Source organism: Pelodiscus sinensis, chromosome 3 (assembly GCF_052426305.1).
Source record: "Pelodiscus sinensis isolate ZL-2025 chromosome 3, ASM5242630v1, whole genome shotgun sequence".
NCBI lineage: Eukaryota > Metazoa > Chordata > Testudines > Trionychidae > Pelodiscus > Pelodiscus sinensis.
In genome coordinates, this window is record NC_143054.1 from 85157081 (window position 1) to 85175626 (window position 18546).

The 18546-nt window shown below is 45.8% G+C and overlaps 1 pseudogene across 1 annotated transcript; it reads right to left on the minus strand.

Moving 5' to 3' along the window:
• Nucleotides 1–675: 675 nt before the first annotated feature.
• Nucleotides 676–17011, minus strand: LOC102447832 (amine sulfotransferase-like; annotated as a pseudogene). The gene is made up of 6 exons (XR_016349158.1): nucleotides 16841–17011; nucleotides 12582–12790; nucleotides 11687–11813; nucleotides 6013–6113; nucleotides 3930–4110; nucleotides 676–918 (listed from the first exon to the last, which is right to left on the minus strand). The product of XR_016349158.1 is annotated as an amine sulfotransferase-like (transcript).
• Nucleotides 17012–18546: the final 1535 nt, after the last annotated feature.

An 18546-nucleotide genomic window follows, 5' to 3' on the forward strand; every position in this document is an offset into this window, starting at 1 on the left:
ATTGGGCGAGCAGAAGCAAGTTGAGAAGAACACCATCAAGGCTGATAAATACAGTTCCTGTTGCTAAAATGTAGCCCTAAGACAGACAGATCCCTTAATCAAAGTATCTGCCCTGTGCAGAATGCCAGAAAACTGTGTTTGAAATGCTAATGGAAATGTCCCCACTCACAGAAATGCTCTTTGGTCTGCCAGGTGAAAGGGGAACTAAAAGGGTTTGGAATGGCTTTCCCCAGCTGCTCAGATGGACAATAATGGGTATATTATCTCTAGTATGGATGTAAACTCTCATTTAATTGGTTAACTGATTGAAGGATGGTGAGGAGAGGGCTGCATCCCCTTGACTTGCCTGGAGCACCCCCCACCCTTCACTTACTGCGGCCTACTCTCAGGACTTGGAGTGTGTTTCGGTCAGTGTGTACGAGATAAGAGGGTGACCAAGACTTGAATGGGGCTCTTGTGTTAGCTGGAGTCAGAGTGCTGACATAGGACAGGGTAGCACACAGATATTCAGGACTCTACATGTCTTTCTGCAGGTTGTTGGTATCCAGGCTGTCAGCCACAGCCTCAGGGCAGATCAGGGGCTGAGGTTTGCAGGACAGCTGGGACAGAACAGGGCACCTTTCCTTAGAACTGGGTTATCACTATGATGTGCAAATACATATGAGAGGTACAAAATTTTGCAGGTTTCAAATCTTTAATTGCGCAGAACAATGGATTTTTATGAACACCCATGACAAAGAGATGTTTTCATTCCCTGTGGCATACTGTCACCTGTCTCCAACTGGAGCCCACACTAGAGATCTTCATTAATATCCCAGATGAACTTGAAAGGCAGCTCTTTCATTTTTTCCTTAAAAACGCTGTCAAATCTTTCACTCTGCGCCACAGTCATTGTGTTCTTCCAGTCTCCAATGGTCCCTGGGGCAGGAGACACAGACTTTGAATTGGGAATTAGAGGCCACTTGCAGATTTTATTATAATCTGATATCGTTTGTGCAGGTTAGAGGCTGTGACTGCTGCTGGTTGGGTTCAATCCCTTTTCTCCCCAGATAGGTCCTTCCTCTCTCATCTCCCCAGAACGTAGCTCCCTGGGGTTTTGGAGGTACATTTCCAAACCTGGAGGGCTGGATAAATACAGTAAAAACACCCCCTAGAGTATTTTTTCAAGTGGAGTCATACTTCTATCTTTCATGGCATTAAAAATATACCAGTTAGTGTCCATTTGATGTGCTGGGCATGCCTAGTATGTTACAGGTGTCAGCAGCCTTATCAGAGAATGCTTCCCCTCTGATGAAACACATGACTCTGGCAAAAACTGTGACTCTGTTCTTTGTGAAATCCAGCAGTGCTCATGGAGAAATCTATAATGGGCCAAATTCATTCTTGGTTTAACCTTGACTGCAGTGTAACTACAGGCAGTCCCGGGTTACGTACAAGATAGGGACTATAGGTTTGTTCTTAAGTTGAATCTGTATGTAAGTCGGAACTGGCGTCCAGATTCAGACGCTGCTGAAACTGACCGCCAGTTCTGACTTACATACAGATTCAACTTAAGAACCCCAAGCTTCCCCAAGCCAGCTGCTGCTGAAACTGATCAGCGGCTGATTCCAGGAAGCCTGGGGCAGAGCAACTCTGCCTCCGGCTTCCTGTAGTCAGCGCTGGTCAGTTTCAGCCGCGGCTGACTTGGGGACACCTGGGGCAGAGCAGCTGGGGTGCTGCTGGGTTGCTCCAGTAGCGTGGCCGCTCCTCGGCGCTACTGGACCAACCCAGCAGCACCCCAGCTGCTCTGCCCCAGGCGTCCTGATTCAGCCACTGCTGAAACTGACCAGCAGCGGCTGAATCAGGACCTGGGGCAGAGCAGCTGGGGTGCTGCCGGGTTGGTCCAGTAGTGCCCAGAGCGGTGCTGCAGGACCAATCGGCAGCGCCCCAGCTGCTCTGCTCCAGGGTCCAAAACAAAAGCCTGGTATGCGGGGGGGGGGGCACACTAGCCGCGCCCCCGCCCCCAGCAGACCAGGGACACGGAGAGCAGAGCCGCAGCGGCAGCGGCAGCGGGGTGCCGCGCCTCTGAGGCTTTGCTCTAGCAAAGCCTCAGAAGCGCGGGAACCCGCCCGCTGCTGCCGCTTCAGTCGCGGTGCCTGTGGTCTGCTGGGGACCGTCCCCAGCAGACCACAGGTACCGCGACTGAAGCGGCAGCAGCGGGCGGGTTCCCGCGCTTCTGAGGCTTTGCTCTGGCAAAGCCTCAGAAGCGCGGGAACCCGCCCGGTGCCCCTGGTCTGCTGGAGACGGTCTCCAACAGACCAGGGGCACCGGAGCAGCTTACGAACGGGGCTTTCTCGCCCCGGAGCTCGCAGGTAGAAATCCGCTACCTCAACCTCCGGGGCGAGAAAGCCCCGTTCGTAAGTGCGGATCCGACGTAAGTCGGGGACTGCCTGTAGTTTGACCTGCTCTTTCTAGATAAATTCACTAATTCTGCTTTATGCGCCAGTAGTTTTATACATTTTAGTTCCTATCTCCTTGTACTGATTTATGTCACTGCAAATTTTAGAAGAAAAATTGAAACAGGAAGTCATTATTTGTTAAAGGAAATATGAGCGTCCCTGAACGTCCTTTTAATGAGTATTAGGTGGCAGGCAGTAGTTCTCTACCATTTCCAAACCACTGTGCCCACTCCTATTTAGCTGCATCCCCCTCTTGTTCAGCAGTATCAGAAGAGAGGGGGGACCACAAACTCCGGACTCCATTCATGCCTCTCCCATATAAGGGGCACAGCATACAAATACCCATCCCCAAGGGTATATCTACACAGCATGTCTCTTTTTGGGATACTGAAGATATCCCAAAATAACTACCCTGTGTCTTAACAAGCCACTCATTATTCCAAAATATTTTAGAAATAATGGACATGCTACTTTGGCATCCGGGTAACCCTCTTTGCACAAGTGTTAAGGGATGTATTGGAATAGCACGTTATTTCAAAATTTGGCGCTGTGTAGATTCACCAAATTTCAAAATAAACTGTTTCAAAATAGATTCAAAATAAGAGATGCAATTGTGTATCTTATTTTGAGATCAGGGTGCTGTGTAGATGCGCCCTTAGATTTTCTCTGTGTGGTTAATTCTGTGCTCTAAATTATTACTAGAAACTGCAGAGTCAACTCAGTTCCAATACCCCGTATCTGAAGTTTCACAGACGCACTACACAGAACTGCTTTCCATTTTCTTCTAATGTTCACATATTATTAATATCTTGAAGAAGACCTTTCCCTTTTACATGTGGCACAAAATGAATTTTACCTTCCAAAAGAGCTTATTGACAATTTTCATTTATTGAAATACTGACACTTTTCTCATTAAACCTTTTCACCAGTTTTTGTCCAGCTCTTTCTCAGCAAACACTTAGACTGTGTCCAGACTCAGGGGTTTTTTCGAAAAAAGTAGCCTTTTTTCGAAAAAACCTCACCTGCGTCTAGACTGCAGCCACGTTCTTTCGAAATTAAATCGAAAGAACGCGGCTTTTCTTTCGATGGCGGTAAACCTCATTTCACGAGGAAGAACGCCTTCTTTTGAAAGTTCCTCTTTCAAAAGAAGGCGTTCTTCAATGTAAATAGGGCTTCTTCAAAAGAGAGCATCGAGACTCACTGGATGCTTTCTTTCGAAAAAGCAAGCCGCTTTTTCGAAAGTTCAACGTGCAGTCTAGACTCTCTCTTTTGAAAGAGGCTCTTTCGAAAGTATCTTTCGAAAGAGCCTCTTTCGAAAGAGGCTTGCAGTCTAGACATAGCCTTAGGAAATAACATTCTTAGTGCCTTAAAGCCAGTTATTTCCCAAGTACAGAAAGTTGTGTTTGAAAGTCCTCGGTGGCTAGCCTCAACACGACCTAACCAGGATTAGGAAGATTAAATAATGATTAGGCTTGGCTGCGCATGCTTTACCTTTGCGAAGAAAATGTCCTTTGCCTCGTTCCAGGAGACTTTCTGGCATGTTTTCATAATTTGCCCTGGCATCCCGTTTCATGTTATCAAATGAAGCCTTTTCCACAACTGTGTCCAGCTCTTTTTCTGTTAGCTGCTTTCCTAAGAATTTGCAGATTTTCAGCACAGCGCCTCTGAGATCCTGAAATGAACATTATTTTAAAGCAAGTTTCCTAACTTGGGTAAATAAAAGAACTAACTAAATAAAATGATTGAGTAAAGGCTAGTGGGATACTTAAATAAACTATGTGAAATAAAGCATAAGGCTAGAGCACTGAAGAATAAAGCTGACTTCTTTGTTGGTACTTTCAGTCTTACCACACAATTTCATAAGTAAGATTTTAATTCACTACGCCGGAAAATATGGTAATTCACTACGGGCATGTCTGCACTACACAGGAGATCGAAGCTGCTGCTGTTGATCTTCCAGTGTTCTTTTTAGGGGGTCTAGAGAAGACCCGCTAATTTGAACTGAGAGGGGCACTCCCATCCATGCCGGTAGTCCTGCTTGCACAAGGAGCAACGGAAGACAAAAGGAGAGTATTCTCTCTTCGGTTTCTGCAGTGTGGACAACACCAAAAGCTGAGTTAAAGTACTTCAACTTCAGCCATGCAATTAAAGTAGCTGAAGTTGTTTATCTTAATTTGACCTCATCCCGTAGTGCAGACATAAGTGTCTAAAGCAGCATTAAAAATTTGATAGGTGAATAGCAAGGCAAACCATAGTAAATTGGAAGTAGGTGAGACCTGTTATGATACAGTGAACAGCACATTTATGTGCTATTGAATGTCAAACTGAGTTAAACATCTCACCCAATTATTCTGATTCTTCCCCCCCTTGCACTGAGACATACTTTTACAATGACACTCAATGAAATCACTGAGATCAACGTACCTTCCTCTGTGAAATCAATGAAACGCCTCACAGAGGAAAGTGCAAATCAGCACATGTAAAGGTGGTAAAATCAGAGGGAACAATGGAGGCATTTCTTCACTGTTTATCTGAGCTCTAAAGTGATTGACTGGTTGTCACGTTACTGGATTTTAAGGGGTTCAGACAGGTTACTGCTGCACCTATGGCGGGTGGGGAGTTGCCCCAAAGTCTGTACAAAGGGGATCATGTGAGGTGTCAAATGAAAGTTTACGATCTACTGATTCTGCATATGCTATTCATGTACTTGTATGATATATATAAGAGTTATAAATATGTACCTGTGCTTATGCTGGAAGATTCTCTGTCTGAGGCAGAGCAATGGGCAAGGAATGTTCAGTCAGTGACTATGCTAATTAGCAAGGTTCCAGGGACAAGACTCTCAGAGAAATAAATACACACCTAAGGAATGTGTCTGGGACCTGCAAACCAGTCAGTATCTGATGACTGCTGACTTGGGACACAGGGATAGGTCACTGGGCCATGTGACCCGCTCCAGCATGAAAGATATCAGGGATGGATTTAAAATGCCATGAGGCAGACTCGATCTTGCCTTCAATTCTGCTACTGATTCCAGATGCAGCCTTGCAAGGAACAGTGAACCGGGAAGAATCGTTGGCCCATCCTGACATAGGATGTACACCAGAGACTTTTAAGATAGCAGTTTGTAACATCTCTGCTCAGAGCCTGCATCAGGAACTTGGTGATTCGATGCATGTAGTGTATTCTCCTTAACAACCTTACTCTCCACATTTTCTTTCTTTTATTAATAAACCTTTAGATTTTAGATTCTAAAGGATTGGCTCAGCGTGACCTTGTGAGTAAGATCCAGAGTGTAAATTGATTGGGAACTGTGGCTGGTTTTTTGGGAAAGACCCATTTGGGGTAGATGAGACTGGGTTCTAAAACTTCTCAGCTGTGTGCAGGACCTGTGGTATTGTGGCACAGGGAGAGCTGGGATGTCAGAGGGGTTTTTCTTGGTATGACTGGTTTGTGACCTGTTTGGGAAGGTCTCTCGTCAGGGGCTGTAAGGATCCCTGAGTTTGAGCAATTCATCCTGAGAGGATGACCTCAGCAGTGCCCAGACCCAGTCTGGTCCATCACATGGTCTCACCTTCTTCATCTCCTCAAAGGTAAAGAAGAGAATGTTGAAGTCATCCCTGTGGGTGAACCAGCCTCCGATGTGATCCAACCATGAGCCAGGGTATGTCTACACTACCCCGCTAGTTCGAACTAGCGGGGTAATGTATGCATACCGCACTTGCTAATGAAGCCCGGGATTTGAATTTCCCGGGCTTCATTAGCATAAGCGGGGAGCCGCCATTTTTAAATCCCCGCTGCTTCGAACCCCGTGTAGCGCGGCTACACGGGGCTCGAACTAGGTAGTTCGGACTAGGGTGCCTATTCCGAACTACCGGTACACCTCGTGAAATTCAAATCCCGGGCTTCATTAGCAAGTGCGGTATGCATACATTACCCCGCTAGTTCGAACTAGCGGGGTAGTGTAGACATACCCCCAGAAACCACTTAGGAAGGAGAATATGTATAGAAATAAATGTTAATGATCTCAAAGAGAAAAGCCATTCAATTATTGGCATGTTTGCATCCCAGAATGCTCATCAGCAGAGCTGACCATGCAGAATCTAGGGAGCATAGGTCCTTCTTTCAGATTTTTTCCCCTTCTGCTGCTGCGGGGATATTTGGGCTCATTGAGATATTATTCCCGGTCTGTTATTATTCACAACCTTTTCCTAGTTTACATTCACCTTAAACATGAGATACAGACCATGCCACATCCATCTTCTAATCTGGGTGTATAAGAGCAGCTTTTATTTTTTTCAAACTGACAGTTACATGTTAACCAATAGAGGTTGCACTTTTACCTCTAGAACCCACTGGCACAACAGAATTGTACTGTCACCTGGCACAACATATTTGCATGTTCATGTTCTGAATAATTACTTATAGATTTTATTGGTCATCGCTTTTGATGGATGAATGATCCCAAGCCCAGAACCAAATTGATAGAATTTATTAATCTGTGAACATAGGACCAGCAGGGACCATTGTGGTCATATAGCCTGATGTCCTCTATAATGCAGGCCATCGAATTTCCCCCAACTAATTCCTAAACACATCTTTTAGAATAACATCCATTCTTGATTTAAACATTGTCAATGATGGAGAATCCATCACGAGTCTTGGGAAATTGTTCTAGTAGTTAATTACACTCTCATTTAATAGTTTTGCCTTATTTTCAGTCTAAATTAGTCAAGCTTCAACGTCCAGTCACTGAGGGCATGTCTACACGAGCTTGTTAATTCAAGCTAGGTAGGCAAATCAGGCAACCGGAGTTGCAAATGAAGCCCAGGACGGGGCGGAGAAGTTGCCTGCGGATAGGTGAATTATGGCACTCTCCCACTGACTGAACAGGAGGCTGTTGTCCTTGTTCTCAGGTTACTGGGCTGAGACCTGGAGAGAGGGTGGGCCCACGTCTCCCTTCCATCCCTGCTCATGGCAGGCATGGGGCCCCCGTGGGGGGTGGAGAAGGGCTGGCAGGTACAGCTCAATTGCTGATAAGACTAACAGAGATGGGACCTCTAGCTGACCCCGAGGCCTACCTAGTGATATTCGAGAGGGTGGCCATGGCAGGACGGTGTCCTGAGGAGCATTGGGCCACCCTCCTCGCACCCTATTTAACAGGACTGGCCCAGCTAGCCTACCACAGCTTGACTGCCCGAGATACGCTGAATTATTATAAAGTTAAGGAGGCTATACTGAACCAGGCAGGGGTAAACCCGGAGACATATAGACAAAAATATAGGCAAGAATGATACCCCCAGGGGCCGGCCTCTGATGGTGGCCCAGAAACTACATGAGGGTATGTCTACACTACCACCCTAGTTCGAACTAGGGTGGTTAATGTAGTCAATCGAAGTAGGTAGTTCGAATTAGTGGAACGAGGTGTAATGGTAGTTCGAATTAGAAAGCCTAATTCTAACTACCTACTCCGTGCCGCGTGTAGCCGCAGGCACGGAGTCCGAACTACCGGGGATTTAAAAATGGCGGCGCCCAGCAAGATGCAAATAAAGCCTGGGATATTTAAATCGCATATTTAAATCATATTTAAATCCCGGGCTTCATTTGCAACTTCAATTGACTACATTAACCACCCTAGTTAGAACTAGGGTGGTAGTGTAGACATACTCTGAATGAGGCTGGAGGTGGCTAGAGCCTGAACGGCAGGATAGTTCACAGCTGGTGGATACGTTAATTTTGGAGCAGTTCCTCCAATCCTACCAGCGGGAGCGCAGCAATAGGTGCAAGCACAGGGAGAGGTTGAACCCACTCAGCAGAAAGGCCAAAGACCTTATTTTGGGATACTAGGGGATCGCTTGTATAGAGTAACCCAGGAAATGGAGGGGCGGGGCTGTATAAGCCAACTGTTAGTGCCTACATGCTATCGGAGCAGAATCCTGACGCTAGAGCACACTAACCCCTGGGCTGGCCATTTGGGGAGGGAAAAAACCTTCCAGCGCCTTACTCAGCGGGTTTTTTTGGCCTGGGATATATAAGGCTGTGATGTAGTGGGGCATCATGCTGGTTGCTAGGCTTTGGCTGTCCCCTACTGGCCCTCTCTGTGAGCACGGCCCAGCAGGAGGGCAGGACACTGACCTGACCGGTTCTGACTTGGGAGAGGGAAAAAGGTTGGAACAAAGGAAATACGTGGGGGGAAGAAGAGTTAGTCTGGGGCTGAAAACTTGATGGAGACAGCTGAAGGACCAGGGAACCAACGTCTCCTCCCGATTAATGAGGGAGTTATATAAACTGTTAAACATCAAAGCATTACGAACATCCGTGTATCATCTGCAAACAGACGGATTAGTAGAACGGTTCAACCGAACCCTTAAGAACATGCTCCGACGGTTTATGGAGGTTTGTGGTTAGGGAAGTGCCTCAATCCTCAACAGGGTTCTCCCCGTTTGAGCTCCTGTATGGTAGGTAGACTCGGCAGATCTTAGTCAAGGAAACATGGGAAGACCAAGAGACGCGGGTACAGGGATCGGTAGCCTATGTCCTACACTTGCAGGAGAAGTTGCAGAGGTTAAGGGAGCTCGCAAAAGCAAATGTATTGCAAGCCCAGGATCGACAGGCTCATTACTACAATAGGGAAGCTAAATTGAGGGAATTCAAACCAGGAGATAAAGTACTCCTGTTGTTACCCATAAGGAAGTCAAAGTTATTAACGAAGTGGCAGGGCCCCTTCGAAATAATCCGGAGAGTGGGGAACGTAGATTACGAGGTACGTCTGGCAGGCAAAAGGAAGGGATTGCAGATTTATCATGTAAATTTATTTTAAAATGGAAACGCCGGGAAACCCTTATGATAGCACCAGCATTAGAGGAAACAGAACAGAGGAAGCATTAGTGGGGCCCCGGGCAGGGGATATAGGTAAAGACACACCGATACAGTTGGGAGAGGAGCTGATACCAGTTCAATGTGAAGATATTGCAAGGGTCGCCAGAGCATACACCACAGTCCTGGATATGGACCAGGACCACGAGTCACCACATCGCCACCACCCCAGGATGCAAGGTATGTGATCCAATGCATCACTTGCCCTGCAAAATGTGGGAGACAGTTAGGATGGAGGTACAAGACATGTTGCAGTTACATGTGATCGAAGAATCCTGCAGTGACTGGAGAAGCTCAATAGTACAGATGCCTAAGTTGGATGGGTCAGTCCAGTTCTGTGTGGGCTTTAGAAAAGTTAACACAATCTCCCGTTTTGATGCCGACCCTATGCCCTGGGTGGATGAGTTATTGGAGAGACTTGGGTGGGCCCAATATATATCAACCTTGGACTTAAAAAAGGGGTACTGGAAAATCCCCTCGATGCTGGCCTCCAAAGAAAAGACAGCGTTTTCCACCCCCTTTGGATTGTTTCAATTTAAGACCATGTCCCTTGGGTTACATGGGGCAGCAGCAACCTTCCAGAGGTTAATGGATCAGGTGCTCTGTGAACATTGTTGCTATGCAGCAGCCTATATCGATGATATTGCAGTATATAGTGGCAGCTGGAAAGAGCATTTACAGCATCTGAAGGTGGTATCGCAGTAATTAAAAGAGGCCAGCCTAATAGCAAAACCCTCAAAATGCCATATAGGACAGTGGGAAGTTACGTATTTTGGGTTTTCTGTGGGAAGGGGGAAGTTGAGACCCTTGGTTAGCAAGGTACAGGCCCTAGCACAATCCAAAGCTCCTATGACCAAAAAAACAGGTTCGGTAGTTTTTAGGACTAGCCAAACCTCTGTCATACCAGCTCCAAATAAGAAAGGTCACAGAACAGGCTGCCAGTAGGCAGCTGGAAAGCAACAAGCTCAAGGAGATTAAATCACAGCAGAAATGCTAAAGGAACTGGACCCCGTGACCCTCATAAAACTGACAGACCTGTTCCAAGGTGTGTGGAAAAGAGACCTCTCTGAGAGGTCAAAACCTGGACTCATTGGCAGGGTGCTGAAGAAGGGTGATCTCACTGACTGTAACAGCTGGAGAGGAGTCACACTGCTCTCTCCTGCCTGGCAAATTGTCCGTAGTAAGGTGCTATGCTGGACAAAAGAGACAGAGGGTTCAAAGCTTAGGGAGAAACAGGCTGGATTCTGGTCTGAAAGATCCTGATCAGAGCAAATAGTCACACTAAGGAACATCACAGAAAAATGTGTAACATTTATTTTACTATGAACTTAATTTTTCAGTGTGGCACGAACAGCACTGGTGAGAACTCTGCATTGTCAGCGACATCATGAGAGAACTCAGGAGCTAGATGGGCAACAGCTGAGTCTTTCAACTCTTTGGAAGTATAAGTACGGGTTGTACCCCCAACATCTGGCACTCTCTAGTCCAGCAACATCTCTGGTCCAGCAGGACCACAAATGCTCCTGGCCCAGTGAGTCTGGGAGACTGAGGGCAGGAGGACCAGCCGGCAGGGCATCAGAGGTGGGGGCAACCCAGGGGCAGTGTGGGACTGGGACTGGAGCCCCAGACCAGCATCCAGCAAGCCACAGCAGCGTGGGGCTGAGGCCAGAGCACCTACAACAACCACCAGGAGCACAGGGTAGGAGCTTCTTGGCTGTATGGTGCTGGGGTTCAAGCCCAGTGGTTTCCCATGGCTACATGAGGTTGGGGCCGGGACTGCATGTGGCCAGGATTGAAGCCCCAGTCCCCCGCAGCAGGAGCCTGTAGTGCCCAGAGAGCCAGCAGTAGCTGAGGAAGCAGCCCAGCCAAGTTGCAGGGCGAGTGCGAGGCAGGGTTGGCTGCTGAGATGGACTTGGGGGTTGGTGGTAGGGGACCTCCCCTGGTTTGCAGATTTTCTCATTTGGGACTGGTCAGGTCCCAGTGATGCTGGACCACAGAAGTCCAACCTGCAGTGGTTTGGGATTGAGGAGTAGGCAAAATAGATATGGAAATCTATGAAACTAGAAAGAGAATGGTAGGAAAACACTTCTGTGTGGTTCAGACTGAACTCTCAATTGAAATACATGATGTGACTTGACTTAATTGATGCAGTGCACATGACTATGCTGTTTCCCTGCCATTCTTATCACATAAAACCTTTATTGTGAACTGTGGGTGTCATTGCATTCACTGCAGCCTTTGACCCCCAGCTGTGAGTGGGCACCAGGACTTTGACAAGCTCCACCTTCTATGTAATTTATCCACAGAGATAGCTTATATGGGCTGTGGTTGAGGAGGAGGTCATGGCTCTTTAGCTATAAATGATGCCTTACCTTTCCCAGCTAAAAACCTCTCCAGTAAAATGTTAAAATCTGATATTGTCTCGAGGTTGAGAGAAAGCTTGGAAAAATGAAAATAGGAAACCACGACATCCTTAGGGTTTCTGGCAACATAAATAACCTGGAAGGTAAAAGGAGTGACAATCTCAGATGTATTACATGGACACAATGAACCTAAAAATCTGTACGTTTTATACAATTGCTATTTCTGCAAAGAACCCTTAAAATCCCTGCATTTGAAGAGGATTAAAATGCTAAAATGCATTGTTGCCCACCTTAACTAATTTTACCAGCAATTTGGATCTGAGAATATCTGAGAGCTAAGCAGAGGGCAATGCTGTCACGTTACTGGATTTTAAGGGGAGCAATCAAGATCACTGCTGCACCCATGGGGTGGGTGTCCCAATCAGCTGAACCCGTGGGGGGGGGCACCGAAAGTGTACAAAGGGGGCCATGTGAGGTGTCAAACAAAAGCTTTCCTTCTACCGATTCTGTATATGCTGTTCATGTAATTGTATAATGTCTGTATGTGGAGTTATATACATGTTCTCTGTATGGATGCTGGAAACCTCTCTGTCTGTGGTTGAGCAATGGGCGAGGAACGCTCAGCAGTTCCAGTAAAAATGGGATCTCCACGGAAACTGGGAACTGACGTCCTGAGGTCTAGCTTGTACTTAATTCCCCCTTCCCCTTTTGCAGGCTCTCAGGACATAGAATAAGGCTTTGGAGGAATGTGAACCCCAACCGTATCCAGGGGAGATATGCTTCTGCAAGGGTTGTTGTAGGAATAGCAGACAGTCTGGCCCTGAGAATTCAGGCTGTTTTACTGTGGAAAGCCAAAAGTTTTCCTGGATAATCTTAATTAAATTGTGAAAATAGGATCACCTACTTTTCCTCTTCTGTTCCTGAGATCTCTTGGAACTAAATTGTGAGGCAGGTGAGTAGCAAAGAGACGAGGTGATGGACGATTGACATAATCCATGTTATATATGTTATACTCCAGCCATGGAACTCTGTCTATTACATTTATATTTTCTGTTCCATCCCGATGGCCTTCATGATAAATCAGGCTCAAAATATTCTGACTCCACACAGTTCCTGGGAAAGGAAATAACCTTATTTAAAAGAGTTCTCATGCTAATTTTGTTTTAATGTCATGTAATAATCTGTCATGATCATGATCTCATCAAAACTGTGTTTCGTCTTGCATTATAAAAGAAATATAAAATGTGTATGAAAGGGACATTAGTGCTGCCGGGATGGGAATCCAAACAGAATTATAGCTTGTTTCTAACACTAAAAAATACAAAAGTTATCAATCTATTGATCGATCTACCTTCTAGTCAATAACCAAATTTTCAAATATATTTTACCTAAGGTATTTGCGTTCCCCATTGAAAGAGCAATTATTACAGATTTTTTTTCTCCCTCCTATACTGCCTAAATGATGCAACAGTGTAGCTTGGATGTATTAAAGCCACGTACGTAGAATAAGAAATAATGAAAAATGATGAATTAGAATTATAATATTAAGTTCATTTTAGTGGTGATAGTATCATTGTATTTCCTGTGTTTTACCCTGTAGGCACCCTTCATAATTAACTGTTGCAAAATATGCATCCAGGGAGCTGTCAGTGCCTACCCCAATGCTGTGGCAGGAAAAGGCCAGAGAAATCTCTGAGGGTATGTCTACACTACCCCCTAGTTCGAACTGGGGGGGGGGGTAATGTAGTCATACGGAGTTGCAAATGAAGCCCGGGATTTGAATTTCCCGAGCTTCATTTGCATGAAGCCGGCCAGTGCCATTTTTAAATGCCGGCTAGGTTGGACCCCATGCCGCGCGGCTACACGCGGCACGGACTAGCTAGTTCGGATTAGAAATGGCGCCGGCCGGCTTCATGCAAATTAAGCCCAGGAAATTCAAATCCTGGGCTTCATTTGCAACTCTGTATGACTACATTACCCGCCCTAGTTCGAACTAGGGGGGGTAGTGTAGACATACCCTCACATATTAAAGTCACTATGGCTACATCTAGACTGTACGCCTTTTACGACAGAGGCTTTGTTGACAGTATCTGTCAACAAAGCCTCTGTCGAAAAAGAGCAACTAGATTTCATTGTGTGGATCGAAAAATCGATCAGCTTTTTCGTAAAAGAGCATCCAGCTGCCAGACGCTTTGTTGACAAAAGAAGGCACTGGAAGTGCTTCTGGCAGTGCATGGGGGCAGCCTTTATTTCCAGGTGCTGCTACCTGCCCTTTGCAGAGACGCGTGCTTAAAGGGATCGCCCTGGACAGCCGTTGCTCTGCTCATGCTTCTGGCTTGTCTACCTCCTAGAGGGAAAGCAAAGCTGCTGCAGTGCTTGCTCTGGTTGCCCTGCTTCCTTGGAGACCACAGCAGTTTATTTTCTGCGGGGGGGGTTCTGCTTTTTACCTTTTATTTGGCCATGGAGCCTGAGATGCCCCATGGCAGGCAATGGCCCTACGCTGCCATACTACAGCTTCTGCTGCATCTGCATGATTCTGTCATGAATCTCCTGCCCCATATGGACCCAGACTGCACCGAGGAGACCCTCCTCTGGGATACAGGAGCTCTGTCCTTGCCCCCAAACTTTTTTGGGGACAGGCAGATTTGGAGACACAAGACAAGTTTGGACTGGTGGGACTGGCTGGTCATGAAGCTCTGGGACGATGACCACAGCTCTGCAATTTCCGGATGTGGAAGGCCACATTCCTGGATCTGTGTGCCTGGCTCGGCCCTGCTCTGGAACACCAGCACACCCACCTGTGGCCCGCCATCCCTCTGCAGAAGCAGGTCACAATTACCCTGTGGAAGCTGGCCACCCCCGACAACTACAGCTCTGGGGGACACCAGTTTGGTGTGTGGATGTCTTCCATCATGGCCGTCTTGATGGCGGTAAATCACTGTCAGGGGACAGGCCCTGCTGAGTGGGAGGGTTGAGAAAGGGGGACTGCCAGGCAAGGGCAAGAGGGAGTGGGGGATGGAGTGGCACTTGGAGGCCGCTTCTCGGCCACCCCTGCACTGATGCAGGGGAGGAGGGTGTCCTGACAAAGGAAGGGGTGAGTTGGTGGGGGAGGATTCTCCTCCCAAGCGCTTAGGTAACCTGTCTAACTCCCTGGTTTCAGTCTGTCTATTTGTCTCGTGCTGCACGTGGTGAGGGCTATCAATGCGGAACTGCTGAGGAGACTCATCTGTCTCGGGGACCTGGACAACATCCTTGCTGGGTTTGCCCCCCTTGGATTCCTGAACTGAGGAGGAGCCTTCAATGAGACACACATCGCAATCCATGCACCTCCCCATCGAGTAGCCCAATTTATAAACTGGAAAGGCTACTATTCCATGGTGCTGCAGGCCCTGCTTGACCACCAGGGACACTTTAAGGACATTTGTGTCAGGTGGTCGGGGCGGGCACATGATGCCCGCATATTCCGGAACTCCTACCTGCACTGCAGGTTTCAGGCAGGAACATTTTTCCCCCAGCGGCACCTTGCGCTCGGGGACGTGCAGCTGCCGGTGTGTATAGTGAGTGATTGGGCAACAAAATGGCAAATGAAATTTAATGTGGATAAGTGTAAAGTAATGCACATCGGGAAAAATAACCCCAACTATACGTACAGTATGATGGGGGCTAATTTGGCTACGACAAATCAGGAAAGAGATCTTGGAGTTATCGTGGACAGTTCTCTGAAAACGTCCACGCAGTGTGCAGTGGCGGTTAAAAAGGCAAATAGGATGCTGGGAATTATTAAGAAAGGGATAGAAAATAAGACCCAGAATATCTTACTGCCCCTGTATAAAACTATGGTACGTCCACATCTTGAATACTGTGTACAGATGTGGTCTCCTCACCTCAAAAAAGATATTTTGGCCTTGGAAAGGGTTCAGAAAAAGGCAACGAAAATGATTAGGGGTTTGGAACGGGTCCCATATGAGGAGAGGTTAAAGCGACTGGGACTTTTCAGTTTAGAAAAGAGGAGACTGAGGGGGGATATGATAGAGGTCTATAAAATCATGAGTGGTGTGGAAAGGGCCGATAAAGAAAAGTTATTTATTAGTTCCCTAAATAGAAGAACTAGAGGACACCAAATGAAATTAATGGGTAGCAGGTTTAAAACTAATAAAAGAAAGTTCTTCTTCACACAGCGTGTAGTCAACCTGTGGAACTCCTTGCCAGAGGAGGCTGTGAAGGCTAGGACTATAATAGAGTTCAAAGAGAAACTAGATAATTTCATGGAGGTTAGTCCATAAAAGGCTATTAGCCAGGGGATAAAATGGTGTCCTTGGCCTCTGTTTGTCAGAGACTGGAGAGGGATGGCAGGAGACAAATCGCTTGATCATTGTCTTCGGTCCACCTTCTCTGGGGCACCTGGTGTTCGCCACTGTCGGTAGACAGGATACTGGGCTAGATGGACCTTTGGTCTGATCCAGTATGGCCGTTCTTTTGTTCTTATGTTCTTATGCTTAATTATAACTCTAAAGCTCTAAATAGTTCTCATTTCTTATAGACTGGCATTGGTATTATTCGTATTTTAAGAAAATATATCACTGTAATATCTGAGAATAAAAATTGGATAACTGGAGTAAACATAGTTGGTAGTTCATCTTGAATAATGTATGACAGGATGGGGATCAAATTTGAATGGTTGGGAGACTGTGTTTAATTAATTTCAAGTCGATATGGGTCTCCCGGTTGAATCTGAATTTTTGTGTTCATATGCAAATTCATTAGTATAAGCAGTCACACCATCCTCCCTTTCCATCAGCTTATTGTTCCCAAAATATTGCTGACATAAATGGTTACACAAAGGAGAATAAAAATAGTTGTCTATTACAAAAACAAATAGACATGCTGAATTATAATACAAAGTTGTAAATAGCTTTTAACAATATTTGCCAAGTTCTAATACACTTTGCAAATTATCTCTGAAGTGTTCAACTTTTGCCACTGCTTAAACATGGGGATGAACTCAGACAATGTATCTAATAAATTGGTGGCAGTTAAAAGATTTTACACTTCTACCACCAAACATGGACCATAATGGTGATCCATAAGGAGAAGGGCCCAATAAAGGATTAAGACAAAAGTGAGATATGAGTTTCCTACAGAGAAACAAGCAATCAGGCTCACCTGATTTTGGATAAGAAACCACAAATACATCACTGTCTCTGATTTCAAAATCCTCCAGTGAATCTATGTATTCAGCTGTGGTAACGTCTTCTGCAAAATAAGTTCCTTTATGTTTGAACATATATTTATTTGATGGCTCCATTGTTCGTTCAGTTTCTCTCGTGTCAAGAATCTGCAAAGTAGGTAACATAATTTTATATCATTTTTACTTTGGTGTTATCTATCCTTCAGGACAAAATTTTTTATCCAATATACAAAACCAGATCCCATTAGCAAATTGAACAATAGTATATAAATGGCATTTTTAGGGACTGACATGAGAATTAAATATCTCTTGCAAGTAAAAGTGCGGTGTAATGTGTTGTCTTTGAATTATTTGCTTGTAAGAATTGTTAGGCACCACTATTGCGTTAATGAATTAGGGACACTTGAAATCAGAGCTATACAAGGAACACTCTACAAATTCCAATGCTTTCTTTGAGCTATGACTTACTCCTTAAATACAACCAGAATAATGAATCATTTTGTAGCTGGAATTTTGTTTACACCATCTTATTTCTGTTTTCCTATCACTTCCAGGGAATGTCTAGACTGCAGGCTTCTTTCAGAAGAAGCTTTTCCAGAAGAGATTTCTGAAAAAACTTCTTCCGAAAGAGAATGTCCTCCCAGCTCAACCTGTCGGTGGAAACCCCATTAACCCTTCCCCTGTACCTAGACCTTCTGATGCAGCATCAGGGGTTTCTCAGGCACCCAGAACTGCGCTCCCTCCATCTAACAAAATGGAAGCTGGATGGCTCAATTAATTAAAGCTTCAGTGCTCAATCCAGGTACAGGTCTTACTGGGCAGTAGAAAGCCATCTGCCAGAGTGTCATATTTAGCAAAATGGAAAAGGTTTTCTAACTGGTGCAATGGGTGGGATATGTCCCCATGGGTATGTCTACACTACCACCCTAGTTCAAACTAGGGTGGTTAATATAGTCAATCGAAGTTGCAAATGAAGCCCGGGATTTAAATATTTCTCGAACCTTTCTCAAACCTAATTCGAACTACCTACTCCGTGCCGTGTGTAGTCCTGGGCACGGAGTCCGAACTACCGGGGATTTAAAAATGGCGGCACCCGGCAAGATGCAAATGAAGCCCTGGATATTTAAATCCCGGGCTTCATTTGCAACTTCAATTGACTACATTAACCACCCTAGTTCGAACTAGGGTGGTAGTGTAGACATACCCCAAGACAGGCACCCATCCCAGTGTTGGAATACTTGTTGGAATACACCTAGGCTGTGTCTACACTGGCATGAATTTCTGGAAATGCTTAAAATGGAATACTATTCCGTTTTCAGTTTTTCCGGAAAAGGAGCATCTACATTGGCAGGCTGCTATTCCGGAAAAGCTCTTTTTCCGGAAAAGCGTCTTTGGCCAATGTAGACACTCTTTTACACTGTCTACACTGGCCCTTTTCCGGAACAGTGTTCCGGAATAAGGACTTATGCCCGAGCGGGAGCAGAATAGTTTTTCCGAAATAGCGGCTGATTTTGTACAGTAGAGCATCGTTGATTTCCGGAAATTCAAGGGCCAGTGTAGACAGCTTGCAGCTTATTCCAGAAAATTGGCTGATTTTCTGGAATAAGTGGCCCTACAATCTCAGGGGCTGGCAACCTCCTCAGTCAAGGTACACTTGGCAGCACTATCCACTTTCTACCCA